Source organism: Oncorhynchus mykiss, chromosome 11, assembly GCF_013265735.2.
Source record: "Oncorhynchus mykiss isolate Arlee chromosome 11, USDA_OmykA_1.1, whole genome shotgun sequence".
Lineage (NCBI taxonomy): Eukaryota > Metazoa > Chordata > Actinopteri > Salmoniformes > Salmonidae > Oncorhynchus > Oncorhynchus mykiss.
The window spans coordinates 67,182,434-67,195,662 of record NC_048575.1 but is presented as its reverse complement, the minus strand read 5'-3'; the positions used below and the strand labels follow the sequence as shown (position 1 = coordinate 67,195,662).

Here is a 13,229-nt window from a genome sequence, read left to right as displayed (position 1 = left end):
TGTGTGTGTGTGTGTGTGTGTGTGTGTGTAGTAAAATGTATATATGAAAGTGTGTGTATGTGTGTAGTAACATTTATATATGAAAGTGTGTGTGTAGTAACATATATGAAAGTGTGTGTGTGTGTAACATTATGAAATTGTGTGTGTGTGTGTAGTAACATTTATATATGAAAGTGTGTGTGTGTGTGTGTAGTTACCTAGTTATATGGAACCCTGTCTACTAGAGTGCATCAAATCTATTGTGCATCCAGTATGAGGAAATCTGCATGTACCTTACTGGGGGCTAAAGGCATAGGGGAAAATACACGACACAAATGAACTTGTCAGTTTTGCATTGCTGGTCTAATAGAATATGCGCGTCAGCTGAATTCTCATGACTATTACAGGCATTTGAGAAATGCCCAGGTATATGGTCAGTATGTGCTGTCATTCATTTGTACACTTCATGGCATTTATTACACTATTTAGTATGACACTATCATCTATTAAACGGGGAGCTGGGGAGAACCAATATCCTTTGATTGATGTTAAACAGGAGGCTCCTATTGTTTCTGGCTGTGTTGAATACAGCCCTCCTGACATAGCTAGTGTCTGCTTCTATGCCAGCCAGAGAGAGCCACAGTGCAGAGGCTCGGTGTTGCTACGTACCCTGACTTGATAAGCCTGTTTCGGGCTGTTAATTTTGGAGTGGGGAGGGGGAATAGTGCTCTCACTCTCTCTTACTATCTCCTACCCACAATATGTCAATAACAATTACAGAATATTAGTCCAGCAGCAGGCTGCTGCGGTGGGGGGGGGGGGGGGGGGGGGGGTACCAGGGCAGCATGAAGAGCCCAGAATGTTGTAAAGTTAAGTAGTGCATGAGCAGACATAATGTGGGATGTCTCTTCAGTCATGTCTGATTAGAGATGTAACTTAGCCCCATAACTACGAGTCGTATTGATACTTATGACTGATAGGTGGGCTCTGCATTGTCAGGGGCGAATTGGGATGCTCCGTGCAACCCAGTCACAACTGATTGGAGATGTACTGTTGCTTAGCTACTTAACTCCCGGTGTTATTGATGCTCACAGCTGGTAGGTGGGTTATGTCTTGGATGAATTTGGGAGGCTCTGTGCTGCCCAGTCACATCTGAGATTTAGCCTTGTCCTAGTACTAACTCCAAGGATGATTATTCACTCTTAAGATTAACATGAGTCTTCGCTGACTCCACACTTTGAACTGCGTTGTTATGTACACCTCTTGGAGGAGGGAATGCAACACCCTGCTACATCTCAACTCACCGTGGAGTGAAAAAGTATGTGATTGTAGGTGTGGGGAAGGAAGACAGAGGTAGAGAAAAATACAGTTAACAGGGAATTTATTATTTCTTAACACGGTAAAGTGGGGAACGTGCTGGACGGAACCAAAGCAAAGAAAGTAAAAGTTAAAGAGTCCCCTCTCCTACCTTACCTGCCTTCCCACTTCTTACCTAACTTTAAACACACTGGCACTCTAACCAAAATTCAGGGGGTGGTCCGCCCAGGTCTTACCTAGTGTGCATATACAGATTAAATACTACGAGTTATGTATGCTCATAGGCCTCTTGCCTAAACACTCCCAAGGTGCATTCCCCTTCTCACCCTGGGAACAAATGAAAAATTACCAATACTTTAAGTGAAAAATGTAATTAACCAAAAACACTTAAGTCCTATTGGCATACACATACCTCTGAAGGAGCGGCTAAAAAATGATATCCACAAAACTTTTATTGACCGCCACAACAATCAACACAGGACATAAAAATAAGCTATTTTCCCTAACAAAGGAACACTGGCTTTTATCAAGCTGGAGAACGATTTGGTAATGAAGAGACAAGTGGGAGGGGTCAGAGGTCCAATCAGCGATGGGGCCGACCAATCAGCTGCTTCTGGAATCCAGGAATCCATTTCCTGAAATACACATACATACAAACCCACAACAACACAGAAACTGGGGGACGTAACATGCGTGATCATTTCAAGTTAAGTATAATGCCTCCCAAAGCTGTCCTCGTTTCTCAGACAGTTCTGTTCCTGAATATCTCCTGAATGCTCTCTCCCAGACAGTTCTGTCCCTGAATATCTCCTGAATGCTCTCTCCCAGACAGGCACCGCTTGAAGTAGATGAGCCATAATTCAAAGCCAGCTTAATTTTCATTGGCTTCTTTTTCTGTACTTTGTGTCTAACAGAGTGTTTCCCCAATGTCACTATAGTCATTATGGGGGGCAGAATTCGACACTCGCAGCCTAGTGAGCGTTTCTCTCAGGTGATTATCAATTAGTAATGAAGTGGTAAATCATCCTAACAGGCAGAACTAGTATTGTGTGGATGGAGAGGAAGCAGGAGCAGCCAGGGCAAATCACAGCCCAGCAGGCAGGGATTTTTATCTATTTTATATAACTAGGCAAGTCAGTTAAGAACAAATTCTTATTTTACAATGACTGCCTACCCCAGCCAAACCCTTCCCTAGCCTGGACGACGCTGGGCCAATTGTGCGCTGGTTGGATGTGATACAGCCCTTGATCGAACCAGGGTCTAGTGACGCCTCTAGCACTGAGATGCAGTGCCTTAGACCTCTGCGCCACTCAGGAGTGTTGGGCTGGGCTGCTTAATTCATAGGGCTGCAGAGCCAGTGTAGGCAGGCTCATCTTTCACACAAATGCATCCAAATGAAATAGCACTTCTCTTTTCACTCTTTGTTCTTTTTTGTCCTGCCTCACATAATTGTCCTGTCCTTGCACATTGTTTTACAGTTGTCTGATGTGGGATGGCTATTAAACCAACAATTGTAGATGGAAATCTGGCAGTTGTGACTTTTCCATGCAGTTCATTAAATATTCATTGAGTACCTATTGAGAAGAGCATTTGATAGATTTTCTGTACATTGGTTGGTGGTTATACAGCTCAGTAGTGGTGTTGTTTCTGAGAATTGAGTGAGTGAGAGCACAGCACTCTGCTGTGTTTACACAAAGGCTGCCTCACAAATGGCATCCCATTCCCTATATAGTGCACTACTTTTGGTGCCATTTAGGATGCATCCTCAATGTAGGCCCCCAACCTATTAGTACTCTGTTCTGTAGAAGATGAGACTCCAGAGGAGGACCTGCCCACTTCTCTCTCTGCTCTGATTTACCAACAGCCTTTTGTTTTTGTTTTCTCTCACCATCCCAAATCAAATCAAATTTTATTGGTCACATACACATGGTTAGCAGATGTTAATGCGAGTGTTGCGAAATGCTTGTGCTTCTAGTTCCGACAATGCAGTAATAACCAACGAGTAATCTAACCTAACAATTCCACAACTACAACCGTATACACACAAGTGTTAAGGGATAAAGATATATGAATGAGTGATGGTAAAGAACGGCATAAGCAAGATGCAGTAGATGGTATCGAGTACAGTATATACATATGAGATGAGTAATATAGGGTATGTAAACAAAGTGGCATAGTTTAAAGTGGCTAGTGATACATGAAGATGCAGTAGATGATATAGAGTACAGTATATACATATAAATATGAGATGAGTAATGTAGGGTATGTAAACATTATTTTAAGTGGCATTGTTTAAAGTTGCCAGTGATACATTTTTTCCATCAATTTCCATTATTAAAGTGTATGGAGTTGAGTCAGTATGTTGGCAGCAGCCACTCAATGTTAGTGGTGGATGTTTAACAGTCTGATGGCCTTGAGATAGAAGCTGTTTTTCAGTCTCTCGGTCCCTGCTTTGATGCACCTGTACTGACCTCGCCTTCTGGATGATAGCGGGGTGAACAGGCAGTGGCTCGGGTGGTTGTTGTCCTTGATGATCTTTATGGCCTTCCTGTGATATCGGGTGGTGTAGGTGTCCTGGAGGGCAGGTAGTTTGCCCCTGGTGATACGTTGTGCAGACCTCACTACCCTCTGGAGAGCCTTGCGGTTGTGGGCGGAGCAGTTGCCATACCAGGCGGTGATATAGCCCGACAGGATTGTGCATCTGTAGAAGTTTGTGAGATCTTTTGGTGACAAGCCGAATTTCTTCAGCCTCCTGAGGTTGAAGAGGCGCTGCTGCGCCTTCTTCACAACGCTGTCTGTGTGGGTGGACCAATTCAGTTCGTCCGTGATGTGTACACCGAGGAACTTAAAACTTACTACCCTCTCCACTACTGTCCCGTCGATGTGGATAGGAGGGTGCTCCCTCTGCTGTTTCCTAAAGTCCACAATCATCTCCTTTGTTTTGTTGACGTTGAGTGTGAGGTTATTTTCCTGACACCAAACTCGGAGGGCCCTCACCTCCTCCCTCCCTATCCTAAACACGGCTAACCTCAATATTATCCTCTACCATCCTAAACACGGCTAACCTCACTATTATCCTCTACCATCCTAAACACGGCTAACCTCAATATTATCCTCTACCATCCTAAACCCTACTAACCTCACTATTATCCTCTACCATCCTAAACACGGCTAACCTCAATATTATCCTCTACCATCCTAAACACTGCTAACCTCAATATTATCCTCTACCATCCTAAACCCTACTAACCTCACTATTATCCTCTACCATCCTAAACCCTACTAACCTCAATATTATCCTCTACCATCCTAAACACGGTTAACCTCAATATTATCCTCTACCATCCTAAACCCTACTAACCTCAATATTATCCTCTACCATCCTAAACACTGCTAACCTCAATATTATCCTCTACCATCCTAAACCCTACTAACCTCAATATTATCCTCTACCATCCTAAACACGGCTAACCTCAATATTATCCTCTACCATCCTAAACCCTACTAACCTCACTATTATCCTCTACCATCCTAAACCCTACTAACCTCACTATTATCCTCTACCATCCTAAACCCTACTAACCTCACTATTATCCTCTACCATCCTAAACACGGCTAACCTCAATATTATCCTCTACCATCCTAAACACTGCTAACCTCAATATTATCCTCTACCATCCTAAACCCTACTAACCTCAATATTATCCTCTACCATCCTAAACCCTACTAACCTCAATATTATCCTCTACCATCCTAAACCCTACTAACCTCAATATTATCCTCTACCATCCTAAACCCTACTAACCTCACTATTATCCTCTACCATCCTAAACACGGCTAACCTCAATATTATCCTCTACCATCCTAAACACGGTTAACCTCAATATTATCCTCTACCATCCTAAACCCTACTAACCTCAATATTATCCTCTACCATCCTAAACACTGCTAACCTCAATATTATCCTCTACCATCCTAAACCCTACTAACCTCACTATTATCCTCTACCATCCTAAACCCTACTAACCTCACTATTATCCTCTACCATCCTAAACACGGCTAACCTCAATATTATCCTCTACCATCCTAAACACTGCTAACCTCAATATTATCCTCTACCATCCTAAACCCTACTAACCTCAATATTATCCTCTACCATCCTAAACACTGCTAACCTCAATATTATCCTCTACCATCCTAAACCCTACTAACCTCACTATTATCCTCTACCATCCTAAACCCTACTAACCTCACTATTATCCTCTACCATCCTAAACACGGCTAACCTCAATATTATCCTCTACCATCCTAAACACTGCTAACCTCAATATTATCCTCTACCATCCTAAACCCTACTAACCTCACTATTATCCTCTACCATCCTAAACACGGCTAACCTCAATATTATCCTCTACCATCCTAAACCCTACTAACCTCAATATTATCCTCTACCATCCTAAACCCTACTAACCTCACTATTATCCTCTACCATCCTAAACACGGCTAACCTCAATATTATCCTCTACCATCCTAAACACTGCTAACCTCACTATTATCCTCTACCATCCTAAACCCTACTAACCTCACTATTATCCTCTACCATCCTAAACACTGCTAACCTCAATATTATCCTCTACCATCCTAAACCCTACTAACCTCAATATTATCCTCTACCATCCTAAACACTGCTAACCTCACTATTATCCTCTACCATCCTAAACCCTACTAACCTCACTATTATCCTCTACCATCCTAAACCCTACTAACCTCAATATTATCCTCTACCATCCTAAACACTGCTAACCTCAATATTATCCTCTACCATCCTAAACACTGCTAACCTCAATATTTCCCAAAACCCTGCTAACTTCACACTATGATCATCTGGGTACAGCCATGTTCTCTGGTTTTACATTTCCCTGCAGAGTTGAGACTTCATGGAGCTTTGTAAAGCTGCACTACATACTGCACGTCCTGCCTCTAAAAGGGTGTGTGCATATGTTTCATAGCTACCTACTTGTATACACTATACAGCACCTTACAGTGATCTATAGCATAAGGGCGTATGTAATATGTATGTATCGTAGCTAGCTATTCCTGCATACGAGGCCCTCTGTTCCACTAGGAGCTGAAAGGAATAACTATACTGTACCTGCATACAGTTCCTAGGTTATCTATACCATACGGGCTTATGTCATCTGTATGTACTGTACAATGTGTACTGTTAACTTGACTGTACCCTATTTCTTATGTAGTGCACTACTTTTGACCAATGCCCATACGGCTCTGGTCAAAAGTAGTGCACTATGTAGGGAATAGGATGCCATTTGGGAGATAATCCACATCACCTCCATACATCAATTAATGTAATGTAGGGAAAATGTAAGCAAGACCCAAGACAGTCCAATCTACCCCGGTTAGTTCATGATGTATAGTATTGAATTGCTGCAGTCTATTTTAGAGACTGCTCATGGTGCTTTGTTTCTTTATAGAGTCATTTTTTGGAAGTAACAGAAGATGATGAATGGTGTGAGTCACATTCCAAAACATGTTTCCTTGCTAGAAGAGCAAAAACTGTTCTTATTATTGTTATCATATACAATTGAAATATAGCTTCTACTTCTAAGTTGTTCTTTCTCTTCTAAGATAAGAAATACGTTTCTCTATTATTATCATCTAATATATACATATAGCTTTGGGTTATGGAGGAGGAGGTGCATTATCTACACTATATTCCAACATCATGGTCATTAATATGGAGTTAGTCCCACTTTGCTGCTATAACAGCCACCACTCTTCTGGGAAGGCTTTCCACTAGATGTTGGAACATTGCTGCGGGGACTTGCTTCCATTCAGCCACGAGCATTAGTGAGGTTGGGCACTGACGTTGGGCAATTAGGCCTGGCTTGCAGTCGGCGTTCCAATTCATCCCAAAGGTGTTTGATGGGGTTGAGGTCAGGGCCCTACGCAGGCCAGTCAAGTTTTTCCACACCGATCTTGACAAACCATTTCTGCATGGACCTCGTTTTGTGCATGGGTAATGCACCCATGCACAAAACGAGGTCCATGCAGAAATGGTTTGTCAAGATCGGTCATGCTGAAACAGGAAAGAGCCTTCCCCAACCTGTTGCCATAAAGTTGGAAGCAAAGAATTGTTTAAAATGTCATTGTATGCTGTAGCATTAAGATTTTCCTTCACTGGAACTAAGGGGCCTAGCCCGAACCATGAAAAACTGCCCCAGACCATTATTCCTCCTCCACCAAACTTCACAGTTGACACTATGCATTGGGACAGGTAGCATTCTCCTGGCATCCGCCAAACCCCGTCGGACAAAGGCTTGTGTGCGGCTGCTCAGCCATGGAAACCCATTTCATGAAGCTCCCAAAGAAACAGTTATTGTGCTGAGGTTGCTTCCAGAGGTAGTTTGGAACTCGGTAGTGGGGGTTGCAACTGAGGAAAGATTATTTTTACGCGCTACGAGCTTCAGCACTTGGAAGTCCTTATCTGTGACCTTGTATGGCATACCACTTCGCGGCTGAGCCATTGTTGTTCCTAGACTTTCCACCTCACAATAACAGCACTTACAGTTGACCCGGGCAGCTCTAGCAGGGAAGAAATTTGACTAACTGACTTGTTGGAAAGGTGGCATCCTATGACGGTGCCGTGTTGAAAGTCACTGAGCTCTTCAGTAAGGCCATTCTACTGCCAATGTTTGTCTGTGGAGATTGCATGGCTGTGTGCTCGATATTATACACCTGTCAGCAACGGGTGTGTCTGAAATAGCCGAATCCACTCATTTGAAGGGGTGTCCACATGCTTTTGTATATATATATATATAATGTGTATTCAATCTGAATATAATGGTGTCCGTTGCTGTGGCAAAGCGTTGAACCACTGAGTCTGAGAGATGTGGTTCTATCTAGACTGGAACACTGTAGTAATTTATGACAAGAGAAAGACAAAATAGGAGATGGTGGCATTTTCTTGTTTCCATTGCACAGGCAAATAATGGCAGTTCTCCCAGGGGCTACCTCGGTATGAGCCCCTGGCTCCATGGACTGATGACACACATTTATACAATTGCTCTCACTTTGATAGTCTTTTCCTCCCTCCAGTCAAACTCATCATATCACTGAGTTTGTATGCAAACCAAATGGCACCCTATTCCCTATTTAGTGCGTTTGACCGGGCCCATAAAAGTATTGCACTATATAGGGAATAGGGGTGCCATTTGGGACCCAACTGAGACTGTAGACTGCACTGCAACCCAGACCATTTTGTTTTAACTAACACTGTAAGGAGATTTACACTTCTCTACTGTATGTCTCATGTGCTTAGTCTATAAGAAAACATGCTTATTGAGCAGAAAGGAGGACAAGACTGGTTTATTATGGTGCGGCTGGCCCCTAAGCTATATCTGTCTTATAACTAATTGTCATCAAATGAAAATAGGGGCACTTACTTGAATCAGTTGCACTTTTAGTTTGGTTTCAAATGTTCTGGGGCTGGGCACTATTTTCACTACTAGTCTTCACTTCGGAATGGGGGCCCAGCTTTGTGTCATAGAACCAATGCTCATTTACAGTTTTTTCCAACTGCTTACACAAGTTTTCAAAACTGTCTCCTTTTTTTCAAAACTCTACACACAATTCCCAAAACTGCACACACAAAATGCAAAATGCCTCACATCTCCTTCAAAATGTAACACTGCATTCAAAATGCCATAAACACATGTCAGAATGAAGCATTTGCATCAAATGGCAAACACTGCTTTCATAATAGTACATTTCTGGATCTACCATGTTAACACTGTTGTTCTAAATCTAAAGCTCTTTGGTCTTTCATCTACATTTCAATACAATGTTCTACAGTGAAAGTAATCTGCTGAGAGGGGTAACAAGTACACTGTAAACACCAATGTAATGTAGAAACAGAAAATATTTATTAGGCCAAACATTACTGTTGTATACAGTAGCATACAACAAAACCATAAACATATGTAAACCAAAAGTATATTCTTTAGAATACAGTAAAGAACACAATTGTGTGTGTGGAGTCCCAAGGGGGCAGTACAGGAATTGGTGGGGGTGGCGGGGGGCAGTCACCAGTGCTAAGCTACGCCTCATCTCTTCTCCAGCCTGAGTCTGGCCACGATACTTCGTCCACATCACAAGATACGTTTTCTCTTGCCAAACATCGAGGAAAGTATCTCTTAGCATGGCTTATCCAACCTTGGACAGAGGAAACCTCTATTTCCCCACATAGACCATATTTATAATTGCAGTCTCTTGTACATCTGTAAACAAGCATCCTTGTCCTCCATGATGTCTTTGCCTTTCCACTCTGTACAGAATTCAAACACAGTATGTGTTCAGCATAGGAACTGTAAACAATGTACAAAAAAAAATGTAGTACAACATGATAACCAACCTCATTCATTCAATGCAGTGCAGTAAATGGATGGCTTAGAGTTACACATGTTTATGCAATACTATGAAGTCATACGTATTTTACAGTACATTACTGTAATGCTAAAATAGTCATTAGATAGTTGCATACCTGTTCTCATTTCTGAAGGTTTGAATTATGGACGCCACTGTAAATCGACTCAAATTGGGCTGGACTCTCAGTCCAGCCTCTCTCATGGTCAAACCGTGGTTGATCACATGATCATTTTTTTTTGCCCTAATCTCATTAGAGATGCCTCTCCTTCCTTCTCTTCTTTGCCCTCGTCCTCTCCCTCCTACTCCTCTTGCTCTCTGTCCATTGTTGGCATCCATTGTTCAAAACAGGTAATCTGACCTTTGACCTATTTATAGGCCTATACTACAGTAAAGCAGTGATTGGTTAGTGATCAGTTAAGCTATTAGTGTTTGCACATGTGAGGAGTGTGTGTGTGACCTGGTGAATAAGTGTAGCATTTTGATTGCTTGTGTTTGGAAAAGGAAAGCAAGTCACTTCCTGTTAGATTTTTGTGTTTTAGGTTGAGAATATGCAATTTTATGCAATTGACAACTGAGTCAAAGGCTGAGAAATAGCTTATGGTTTTGCACATTTGGTGTGTAGTTTTGCACTTTGAGTGAGAGGTTTCAAAAATCATGTGACATGAAAAGATTGTGTGTGTAAGCAGTTGGAAAAAACTGTAAATGAAAAATAGGAGCCAGCACTCACTTAATTCAGCAACAAGCAACATATCCTAACAGAGCAGAACAGAACTTTCATTGAGCACATTTGGTTAAGAAAGTGTTGGAAGCTGTCGTCATGGAATAAGCTAATGGGGATGCGAATAAAGACTAAAGCACATTCCCTTGTCATCCTGATAGAACTACTGCTGCCATGTCATCTCTCTGCCTTCATCTCTCTCTCTCATCATCAGGTTTATTAATCAGTCCCTTCAGATCTCACGTCCAAACAGATGCATGCACATCTAATGCAATCTGATATGATTGCATCAGTGATTATGACGTTCCCCCGGAGCATTTAGTTTACACCATAGCCAGCCCTGTCAATCAAGCCAAGACATGACGATAAATTGTGTTTTCCGAACTCCATCCTAGCATGGTTAATTGGAGAGACGTCTCCGGGAGATGTGATATGGCACGTCCTCTCTACCAGCTTCAGCAGCTTTTTCCCGGAGCCCTGCATTGCCAATTCACCGGCCACTCCTTTTGTCTGTCTGTATGCTGCCATTTCCATCCCTCCTGACCCTAAAATAGATCTAATACTACCTTAATGGCAGGCTCAGCTGATCAAGTTCCTCTCCAAGAGGGCAGAGGAGGAAGGAAGGCTCTGTTCAAGTTGTCATATATTTCATCAAAGTAGGAGAGGCAATTCAATCTGGAGACAACCCAGGAGAGCGGGAGATTACACCAACCCTAAACTGAATTTATTTCCCATCGTATTGGTGTACTGTGTTTTCAGAATGGAATTTCATCTGCAGCAGGATTCACTGAACAAGATTGCTTTTAACAAGGATTTCATTTCAACACTTTGTATTGTTTAAAGATGGATTAGATGGAAAGATGAGCTGCCTTTTTAGAGCAACAGGGGATCTGTGTTTACACTGCAGGCTTTATCCACATTATTTGGAATTCACCATTTCCCTGATGAAGACATGTTTTTTGAAACGCGTCGGTGGTAAGCAAATTCAATTAAGGCTTATTTTGCTGCAGGCCTCTAGCTTTATAATTTATTTTATTTAGTTCTCAGCATTTCCCTATCCATGAATATAATCCTTGTCAACTAGTTTGAGATCACAAAAGTGAGGAATGTTTTTCATTACATGTAATAGAGCCAAGAAGCTGACTGTAGTTTTGGACTATTGGGCCATTTGTCCGGATCTGACTGGTGTTCCCTTGCCTTCAGAGGAAGCATATGCTCATTTCAGGAGATGCACCATTGGAGTGGGCCAGATGGCTCGTGGTTAATTTAGCATGAACCAGCACAACCATGGACCAGCACCACCTTTCTCTGCTCATAAACAATCCATGATTACACTGTTGATCGATCATTGTCTGGCTGCCACAGGTTCTCCGTTGCTGACCTCTGAAGGTCGGGACAATATCTCTCAGTCAACAATTGAGACAATGAAAGCTGTGGCTGGAATAATATTCCATATTATGCAGTAGAGTGACTCAATTGAGCATTGACATAGGATATTCCCATTAGAGATACACTAGGGGAAGGAAGAGATGAATAGGATAACATGGTGGATGTGATCACAACACTGGATTCGATTTACTGTAAACGTATCCTATATTGTATGGATAGTGTGACACAACAGTTATGTGAAGCTGGGTGTCTGACACTGTATCACTAGTTGGGCTTTGTAAGAATCCTCTGCCATAGGTGTCTTAGATGTGAAACGAAGACCTATGGGTGAGATTCAGATGAAGACAGCGGGACATTTTCAATTGTCTCTTCTACCTGTTACTCTCTTCTCATATTGGGAATCTCAATGTCCAGTTAAGACAGAAATAAATGGCTCTCTTATGACAGAGCAGCGGCCCCTGAATGCAAGAAGGATGAGCATGATCAGAGTGAATGCAGAAGCAGCAGACAGAGGCCCAGCGCTCCAGCGGTGGTAAGCTGGTGCTTCATTGCTCGTGCAGGGCAGGCGCCATGGGAGGTGCATCAGGTTGGATGGTGTTGATGGATGCCGGGGCTGCAGCACATTCTTTCAACTTTTCAAAAAGCGTTTGAGAATTGGCCTGTCAAAATGCCACGCAGTGCCGAATCTCAGCGCCACCTCCGCCACTTTAATGTCAGAGTCATGAAAGTGTCAGGGGAACCTCGCTCTCTCTTTCTCTCTCCCTCTCGCAAAATTGAAATCAGACCTTTAGGCAAAGCAATTGACGCTCTGGCACATGGTTACGGAGAGGCTGATCAACAGATGGAGAGATTGCAGAGAGAGCGCGAGGGAGAGTCTTGTCTCCCATCTTAGATACATCTGTCTGAACTTCATTAAAATGGGATCATAACAGCTACGTTTCTATTTATCTTTGACAGGGATAACAGTCAACAAGCACTTAACGTCAGTGTCATCCAGGTACAGTAGTGGATGATGTTGGACATGATCTGTGTACTTTGTTTCTGCTGCTGCCCTTTGTTCAGTCTGACTTATAACTTCATTTGAGACAATCTGGGAGCCATGCTCTCTCTCTCTCTCTCTCTCTCTCTCAATTCAATGGGCTTTATTGGCATGGGAAACATATGTTAACATTGCCAAGGCAAGTGAAATAGATAAACAAAAGTGAAATAAACAATAAAAAATGTACAAGTAAACATTACACAAATGTTCCAAAAGAATAAAGACATTTAAAATGTTTTATTATGTCTATATATAGTTTGTAACAATGTGCAAATAGTTAAACTACAAAAGGAAATTAAATAAATATGGGTTGTATATACAATGGTGTTTGTTATTCACTGG

General features: G+C 42.2%; 1 protein-coding gene across 2 annotated transcripts in view; it reads left to right on the top strand.

Annotated features, from left to right (window-relative positions):
• Window positions 1-13,229, top strand: part of LOC110535096 (zinc finger matrin-type protein 4) — a 187,146-nt gene that overhangs the window by 148,513 nt on the left and 25,404 nt on the right. The window lies entirely within an intron of this gene.